The 10,144-nt window shown below is 44.5% G+C and overlaps 1 non-coding gene across 1 annotated transcript; it reads left to right on the forward strand.

The window, feature by feature from the left end:
- The first annotated feature begins 8,795 nt into the window (after window positions 1–8,795).
- Window positions 8,796–8,869, forward strand: Trnaa-ugc (transfer RNA alanine (anticodon UGC)). Its single transcript has one exon. It is a non-coding gene; the product is annotated as a tRNA-Ala (tRNA).
- The last annotated feature ends 1,275 nt before the right edge of the window (window positions 8,870–10,144 follow it).

The following is a 10,144-nucleotide window of genomic DNA, read 5'->3' on the forward strand; positions in this document are numbered from 1 at the left end:
GGTAGGATCGTCTTAGTGTCGCTATCCTACAGTACAGGGACAAAGTGCGAATATTACACATTTCCTCCTGCTTGCGCAAGTGCAGGAAATCGGGTGGTTCTTTTTGCATTTGATGTTGTCTACGTTGGGCCTTATCAAACGGAGTCACCATCAGTTCATGGCGTATACGTCGAAATACCTCACAAAGACAGTTTTTAATACATTTTTGCTGTCACCAGCGGACCAAAACTTAGCCGAGGATTCCAAGACGGCTTTGTACAGCAAATGGCTGAAACTTTTGCTATATATTTCTAAGATTACGAACAGCTTTTAAAGTTTTCTTGAGATATCTTTAGCCGTTTCGAAGATACGATCTTCAAAGTTAACCTTCCTCTACATGTAAAATCCCGGATGAAACGAAATCTAAATAAGAAACGCAGGAAATTGCTCATACTTTAACGGTATATTCTCCAGCATTTGTCTATAAGATCCATCTGTCCGCGTCTAAAAACCTTTATCCGTTCTCAAGAAACACCCCAAAAAATTGTTTTTTTTGGGGTACCAAAACCCAGCCGATGCTTCCGAGATGGCTATGCACAGCAAACTGATGTAATTTTTTGATGTATTCTAAAGATTCCGATCTCGAACAGTCTTGAAAACTTTCTTCATATCTTCATCCGTTTTCGAGATGCAGAGGTTCAGAGTAACCCTACTTGCACACGCAAAATACGGACGTAAAACCGTGTGTGGGACGAAAACGCAGTTTGTGAAGTGACGTAGCACTGAAAGACATCCTGTAAAGTGGTTTCCGTTATCATCTGGGAACTCTATGCTGTAGTGCTGAAGCACATTAAATTTTTTTTTCTTTTTTTCTTTTTTTTGCACTTAAAATCCAGTTTGAGGTGTAAAATTAATTTTGCGCTATTTCAGTGTCACATAGATAAACTGTAAATATTTGCTGACCAATACATTTCTTTCATACGGGTTACATGCCTTGATGCAGTATAGCAATGAAGTGGACCGAGGGAAAAATGCTCTTATCGCAGCATAGAAGATATGATTTAGTTTCTGTTTATTAAAAATACTATTACTGAAAAGCACGGTATCAGCTACCTCATTCTACCTCCCTCAGCACTTTTAAAAAAAATTCCAAACCTTTTGGCAAGCCAACACATTCACGATTTTTATGCCGAGAGAGAAGGAAAATGGTTCAAATGGCTCTGAGCACTATGGGACTTAACATCTGAGATCATCAGTCCCCTAGAACTTAGAACTACTTAAACCTAACCAACATAAGGACATCACACACATCCATGCCCGAGGCAGGATTCGAACCTGCGACCGGAGCGGTCATGCGATTCCAGACTGAACCGCTCGGCCACACCGGCCGGCAGAGAGAAGGAGACAGTGGCAGAGGCAAAGAGACAGGAAAGTAATATTTACTGGAAGTAGACAGTCCAATAAAGTAGACAGTGTCTGTGTTATAGAATGAGGGAAGTAGACAGTGTTAGAGAAAGACAGGGACACAGTAGGAAAAGAGTGAAGGAGACTGTCCCAGGGGGGAGGGGGAGCGGGGGGGGGGGGGAGGAGAAGGAATAAATAGAAAGAGAAGGTGGCAGTGGGTGAGAGCCAGTGCTAATGAGAGATACAGTCTACAACAATGTCTATGAGGAAGGGAGACAGTGACAGTAGGGAGAAAAAGAGATATTAGCAGTAAAAGAGAGCAGGAGGAAGACAGTGACAATGAGAGGGGACAGTAGTAGTAGGACAGAACGAAGGGGGCTGTGGGTGTGACACAGGAGACAAAGACAGAGAGACAAAGAGATAATGACAATCAGTTGGGCGGAGTGAGTGAGCGAGAAAGGGCAACCGGGAGTGGATGGGTGTGAGCGACTTACAGCGATGGACTAGTGGGTGTGAGCGAGTTACCGTTAAGGGAGATTGTGGGAGTTTGAGGTGAACTGCACATTAAAAACTAGGCAACTTTTCAGTCAGAGTCTTTTAAGTAAACAGGAACGTATTCGCGTTTTTGTGCTCCCATAGGACAATTTGTCTGTTGCTTGTTATTAGGTCACCACTAAAAAAAAATCGTATAATAGCTTACACCCCTTTATGTCTTCTGTTGCTTAAAGAGTTTCAGTGTTGGTTGATACAGCATTTCCAGAGGACATCAGGCGCTGTACTTTCACGCTGCAGCCGGCCGGTGTGGCCGTGCAGTTAAAGGCGCTTCAGTCTGGAACCGCGTGACCGCTACGGTCGCAGGTTCGAATCCTGCCTTGGGCATGGATGTGTGTGATGTCCTTAGGTTAGCTAGGTTTAATTAGTTCTAAGTTCTAGGCGACTGATGACCTCAGAAGTTAAGTCGCATAGTGCTCAGAGCCATTTGAACTTTTACGCTGCCGGAAAGAAATACAAGACCGTCAATGCCTCGTTTCCGTGGCACCTGTGAATAATGTGTAGATACTGTGGTGTTGTACTGTTAGTGATTCGTTTGTCACGGTCATCGACGATAACATGGCGCTTAGGAGACCTGTAAGTGCACCCTCTGATCTGACTTCGCAGGCTGTAACTGTGTTGAATTTCGAGGTGAACAGTTCAAATGGTTCAAATGGCTCTGAGCACTATGGGACTCAACTGCTGAGGTCATTAGTCCCCTAGAACTTAGAACTAGTTAAACCTAACTAACCTAAGGACATCACAAACATCCATGCCCGAGGCAGGATTCGAACCTGCGACCGCAGCGGTCTTGCGGTTCCAGACTGCAGCGCCTGTAACCGCACGGCCACTTCGGCCGGCGAGGTGAACAGTGTTTAAAACATTCATGTCCCGCGAACGAGCAGATACTGCTACTGAACAACTTCAACAATTTGAACGGAATCACATTCTGGACCTATCGGAAGCGGGATGGACGTGTTGCGCACAAAGTATCGGTATTTATCGTTGTTTTCAGTTGTGCTCTGAGTAATATTCCCGCACCTGTAGAACAGGCTCTGGACTTCTTCGTAGTACAAACACGCGTCCGGATCAGCACACTACGGAAGCGGCTGTTGCCAACCGAAGACCATCCAAGGACGAACTCCGGGCTAATGTTGCACCTACTGTGCCACCGAAAACCTTTGGTAATCGTCTGCTTGCAAAAGAACCAAAATCACGTGCAATTGTCAATGTCGATCGAATTCTCCAACACTCGTGTAACTTAAGATGTTATTTTATTTTATTTTGAAAGCTACCAGTTTCAGCATTCCACTATCTCATCTTCAGGCCCCACATGCGTCTCTCCAAATAAATGAAAATGTCATATTGTGCCATAAATCACTGGACGTGAATTCAATCGTGCTTCAAACGAGGCCTTGATAGTTGCTATCAAGTGTCGCCTAGGTGCCACTTGTTTCATCGATTACTCTGAAGGCCCACCAGGTGTTCTCAAAATGTTCAAATGTGTGTGAATTCCTAAGTGATCGAACTTCTGAGGTCATCGGTCCCTAGACTTACACAATACTTAAATTAACTTAACGCTAAGGACAACACTCACACCCTGAGAGGTGGCATGAGCCCCCTCTCATATTTCTGTCTTACGATTTTTGTCTCTAATTGCATGCGGTGAAAAGTTGCTATTCCTTCACACGCGGACTTCCCACATAGCGTCTCTCGTCACCCAGGTGGCCCAGTGACAGGCGGGCACTACTGATTTCGAGAGGGTTAAGCCGACGTGTGTGAGGCAGTCGAGTGAATGCTTTCCAGACGCCGACATTGTCAAGAGACACGCCCGCCGGGGCCTGAAGTAGCGGCTGGGCTAGAGGTTCCATTACATCGCAGAAACTTAGCGAAAACACTTTCTGGCGGGCTACCAGCGAGGCGTGGGAATGACTTGTGTACCCCCCCCCCTCCCATCCATCTTCCGGGCAAACGAATGATCTCGCCCAGCAGTTCCGGCGAAAATTCGTCATTTCGCACCTATCACCATAATCAGCGCCCACTCTAACTAGGATCAACCCATAGCAAAACATTCTGATTGTTGGGAAAAATCTCTCTCACATTTGAAATAATATGTGGTTTGTCGGGCTTGTTTGAATTGTGCAGAGGTTTCTTTGAAGGCAAGGCTAACGTGTGAATGTGGGACAGCTGGCCAGTGCGTTGCAGCGACAGAGCGACATATCAAAGCGTAATCAGACCAAGACGCGCAGCGGCAGCCTCAACGGCCGATCCTTGCGCCAGCAGTGGCTACATACAGTACAGTAGGGGCAGGGGGCAGGGGGCACCCTCGCCTCGGCGTAATGAAGTAGTGGGGTGCGGCCGCATTGTGACTGGGGAGCGGCGCGCTGGGGGTGTTTAACCCACCCTCAATTTCCCGGTCGGCGGCCGCCCAATGGGGCAGATTTAGCGGCGGCATTGTTGTCATTGTTGCGGCCCCGCCATTTATCATGGGCGCGAGTGACAGCCGCCGCGACGCCACCTGCCGGCGGCGAAACTGATATCCGCCCACCCCACTGCCAGCACCCCTCACCCCACACCCAGGCCCGCAGCCCGCGTTCACAACAAGTAATGCACTGGCAACGCCGGACAAACACGATGCTGTGCTATCCAGCGCGACACCTTCAGAGAAGCGACTACGATTGTCGCTGAAACTCCTGGTTTCCGTTTATAATGGTTTCTTTCACCTCAAATTTAACCTGGTTTTAATAAACCACACAAATTAACTGAGTTATGAAATTAACGATTTTCAGTTTTTTTTATTTTCGTTATTCCCAGTAATAAAAAAGTAATGAAAGAGTCCCTCAGAGTTTTTCGTGATACGTTTCCAGATACCTAAAATCAAAATATCGAATAAAATAGGTAATTGAAAGAAATGTTAGAAAATTTCTCGAAGTATAATGAGGTATTGAACCACAAAAAATTGTCGTAACCTATTCAACCCAATTTTTGAAACTCTGCTCAACAATCACGTCGTAATCGAGGACTATACAAGTACTGGCTCGTTACGAACAGTCAGTGCAGCAGGGTGAAAACTAAGGCTCGAGAACACTGTTTCTCGCCGCGCCGGGTAGCCGCGAGGTCTGTGGCGTCCTGTCACGGTTCGCGCGGCTCCTCCCGTCGGAGGTTCGAGTCCTCCCTCGGGCATGGGTGTCTTTGTGTTGTCCGTAGCGTAAGTTAGTTTAAGTTAGATTAAGTGGTGTGTAAGCTGAGGGGCCGATGATCTCAGCAGTTTGGTACCATACGATCTTACCACAAGTTTCCAATTTCCACCGTTTCTCATGTTATGTTATCCGTTTCCAGATAACGGAATACTATGTAGACACAGGCAGCAGATCAGTTACTTTCTATTTTTGTTATAGACAATGAAACAGTCGTTAATTTTTTAAAATTAATGTAGCTGTCAAATGCTTATCTTTCATTATTTCATAGAAATGGTAGACAAATACTAAATTTTTCTTTAAAATTTTTAGCGCTCTTTTTCTTTAATTATATATAATGAAAAACCCCTTTTGTACTCAGAGATATTTACAAGAAACAATTACGTGTCATTATTTAATATTTCAGTAATGTATTAATCTCATGGCCAGTGTCAACTGTCCAATCCGTTTATAAACAGTTCCTCTATAATGGAAGTCGATTCACCAGAAACAGGATCATTTAAAGACGATACCAAAGCTTCAGAAGCCACAGGATTTCCTACCAACAATAAACGTTTTTGGATTACAAATAACAAGCCTGGCAAACACCCTCGATTCTGTTCCCAAACACAGAAGTAGTACTGCTTCTGGGTAGTGAAGTACAACGGGTGCATTATTGTCTCAACAACGCTTTATCGATTCATATGTGAAATGGTTTTTCTCTTAATAATTGTCGAATAGTTATTGAAATAGCAATGATCGCTTTCACCGTTTTCTTCACTACTAGCCATTAAAACTGCTACACCAAGAAGAAATGCAGATGATAAAATGGTATTCATTGGACAAATATACTACACTAGAACTGACATGCGATTACATTTTCACGCAATTTGGGTGCATAGATCCTGAGAAATTAGTACCCAAAACAACCACCTCTGGCCGTAATAACGGCCTTGATACACTTGGGCATAGAGTCAAACAGAGCTTGTATGGCGTGTACAGGTACAGCTGCCCATGCAGTTTCAACACGATACCACAGTTCATCGAGAGTAGTGACTGGCGTACTGTGACGAGCCAGTTGCTCGGCCAACATTGAGCAGACGTTTTCAACTGGTGGGAGATCTGGAGAATGTGCTGGTCAGGACAGCAGTCGAACATTTCCTGTATCCAGAAAGGCCCGTACAGGACCTGCAACATGTAGTCGTACATTATCCTGCTGAAATGTAGGGTTTCGCAGGGATCGAATCAAGAGTAGAGCCACGGGTCGTAACACATCTCAAACGTACCGTCCACTGTTCAAAGTGCCGTCAATGCGAACAAGAGGTGACCGAGACGTGTAACCAATCACGCCGGGTGATACGCCAGTATGGCGATGACAAATACACGCTTCCAATTTGCGTTCACCGCGATGTCGCGAAACACGGAAGCGACCATCATGATACTGTAATCAGAACCTGGATTCATCCGAAAAAATGACGTTTTGCCATTCGTGCACCCAGGTTCGTCGTTGAGTACACCATCGCAGGCGCTCCTGTCTTTGATGCAGCGTCAAGGGTAACCGCAGCCATGGTCTCCGAGCTGATAGTCCATGCTGCTGCAGACGTCGTCGAACTGTTCGTGCAGATGGTTCTGGTCTTGCAAACGTCCCCATCTGTTGACTGAGGGATCGAGACGTGGCTGCACGATCCGTTACAGCCATTCGGTTAAGATGCCTGTCATCTCGACTGCTAGTGATACGAGGCCGTTGGGATCCAGCACGGCGTTCCGTATTACACTCCTAAACCCACCGATTCCATATTTTGCTAACAGTCATTGTATCTCGACCAACGCGAGGAGCAATGTCGCAATACGATAAACCACAATCGTGATAGGCTACAATCCGACCTTTATCAAAGTCGGAAACGTGATGGTACGCATTTCTCCTCCTTATACGAGGCATCACAACAACGTTTCACCAGGCAACGCCGGTCAACTGATGTTTCTGTATGAGAAATCGGTTTGAAAATTTCCTCATGTCTTCACGTTGTAGGTGTCGCCACCGGCGCCAACCCTGTGCGAATGCTCTGAAAAGCCAATCATTTGCATATAACAGCATCTTCTTCCTGTCGGTTAAATTTCGCGTCTGTAGCACGTCATCTTCGTGGAGTAGCAATTTTAATGTCCTGTAGGGTATAATAACCCAACATTTCAAAGATTCAGAAATTACACGAAAAATCATAACTCGTTTATGAAAACGTTTCATTTAAAAAGCAAAAATTTTAGCACCACCGGTATAGCAAAATTAGACACCCATCTTTTACTCCGTTATTAGTAAAAAATAAATAAACCTGTTATGACTCAGACTAACAAATAAACTAAACTAAACTAAACTCCACGCGATCAGGCCATGTAGGCCCAACATTATCAACCGGCCGCCGTGTTATCCTCAGCCCACAGACATCACTGGATGCGGAGATGGATGGACATGTGGTCAGCACTCCGATCTATCTGCCGTATGTCAGGTTATGAGACCGGAGCCGCTTCTTCTCACTCAAGCAGCTCCACAGTTGACACTAAACAAATACCGAAATATATCAGTTGTTCAGAAATAAAATTCCGTTATCGGTTTTAACGGTTCGGTTTTTCCCATCCCTACTTTAGAGAACAGGAATCACTAAGAGGCCTAGGAGGAAATTTTCATCGACTGTTAATAATCGGGCACCCATTAAGGCACTTTCACAGCCGAGGTTATGCGTCCCGATGCTGTAACCCACTCAGGCATCACTCGGAAAACGAAGTGCTCACTTTTGTCGTGTTGTTGCAACAAATAGTTGTGATTTCTGCAGTTGTTATCATCATCAACAAACACAAAATAACAGTAGGGGTAAGAAGCAATCAAAGGAATCCAACAAGTTGTTTCTTTTCCTTGACAAGACATTTCGTGTATACCGTGAGCAATTTTTCAGATTTTTCTGGTATGTCATAGACGTTAGATTTCTGGAGCGGGCTGAAACTATCTACGTGTGTTTAACGTCTGTGGTCAGTGGGCAGAAGTCGATAAATTTGTTCTGTCGTGATTTTTTCTCCTGTGGTTGCAAAATGTCAAAATCCGTGTCATTTATACAAGCTTCGTCATTTCGCCTATTTAGGTTGCGACGTCAGTTATCACTAACAGTTAAGAAACCAGCGAAGTTTGGGAATATGCAGATGTCCTGAGAATAGACCGACAAGCTTTAGGGACAGATTTCTTACACAAGAAAAAAAATTTCTAGAAAGGATGGGCTCTAAAATCCATTCCTTTAAGAGCTTTGAGAACGTTTTCATCTTCGATACTATGAAATACATCTCTTCTACTTCAAGCGCTTTGCTTTTCGTATTTTGGGAGGAGATAGCGTGAAATATAGCAACAATATGCAGTAAACGTGGGCTCTAAATTGCATACTTTAAGAGCTGTGAGATGTGTTTCACACATTTAATTATCATTTCATTCTAAGAGAGCTGCATGGCCACCTTGATATAGTTAATGCTAACAGGCCATTGACCTCCTTCTGTGCTGGATGCACACGCATTACCCGAAATCTTACGGGACTCGGTAAGAGTGTCTGCCGCGAGTAATGAGTGTAATGGGCAGGGGCACTACGAATGTAGTGTGGACATTAAGTTGGGAATGTGGGTCTCACGGGGAGCGAACAAGGGATAAATCCCTGCAGTCGCACTATCCTCTGTGCCCTCGTGGCTCAGACGGATAGAGCGTCTGCCATGCAAGCAGGTGATCCCGGGTTCGAGTCCCGGTCAGGGCACACACTTTCAACTGTCCCCGTTGATGTATATCAACGCCTGTGGACAGCGTAGGGTCTTGATTTAATTATCATTTCATTCTAAGAGAGCTGCATAGCCACCGATTGTATCTGTCCTTTTGGACATGTCCGAAAGAACAGATACCATCTTCATACCGTCGTCTAAGCTCGCTTATGATGTCTACAGTAACCAACGGCAGTTTTACAACTATAGCTGCGGCACTTCGTTTTCGCTACTCTAGCAGTCTGCAGCGACACCATGGCTCCGGGATTTTAATGTGTACAAGGACTGCTGACGTGTACCTGCAAACAAATAAAAAATAATTCCGTACCTGTATATTGTCAAGGTGTTTCATTAAACGTTTATGTAAGCCCATAATAGAACAACCTCTTGCGAAATAAGGAAAATCATTAAATCTTTGAAAAATAAATGTTCTGTTGGAGTAGATGACATCTCTAACAAGATGTCAAAACAATGGGAGGCAGTTACAGCCGATGTTCTCAGTCACATGTGTAATGGGTTACTAACTCAGGGTGTTTTCCTAGAGAGGCCAAAATATGCCATCGTAAAGCCTCTCTGGAGGAAAGGGGACACCACAGATAACAATAATTACCGACCAGTATCTTTGCTTACAGCATTTTCAAAATTCGTCGAGAAAGTAATGTACTTGATAGTGGTTAGCCATCTCAACGGTAATGGGATACTTAACAAATCGCAGTTCGGATTTAAAAAATGCTGTTCCACTGAGACAGCAATATACAATTTCACTGCCAACATAATAGAGTCTTCAAATAGTAAAATGTCACCAGTAGGAATTTTCTGTGACTTATCCAAAGCATTTGATTATGTAAACCATGACATTACATTACAGAAATGACAATTCTATGTTATAAATGGAACAGCATATGAGTGGTTTAAGTCACATCTACAGAACAGGAAGCAAAAAGTTTCTCTATATAAGTGATTTAAGGAAGTTTGCCACTTCATCTAACTGGGGTAAAATTACATTAGGTGTCCCACAGTGTTCGACCATGGGTCCCCTTCTGTTCTTGATATATTTGAATGACCTCTCTGCTTATCTGAAACAAGAAGCTAAACCGACACTCTTTGCTGATGATACAACCATCATTATTAATCCAGTAAAAGAAACTCGCCGGCCGGAGTGGCCGTGCGGCTCTAGGCGCTACAGTCTGGAACCGAGCGACCGCTACGGTCGCAGGTTCGAATCCTGCCTCGGGCATGGATGTGTGTGATGTCCTTAGGTTAGTTAGGTTTAA

This window comes from Schistocerca serialis, chromosome 9, assembly GCF_023864345.2.
Source record: "Schistocerca serialis cubense isolate TAMUIC-IGC-003099 chromosome 9, iqSchSeri2.2, whole genome shotgun sequence".
Classification (NCBI taxonomy): Eukaryota; Metazoa; Arthropoda; class Insecta; order Orthoptera; family Acrididae; genus Schistocerca; species Schistocerca serialis.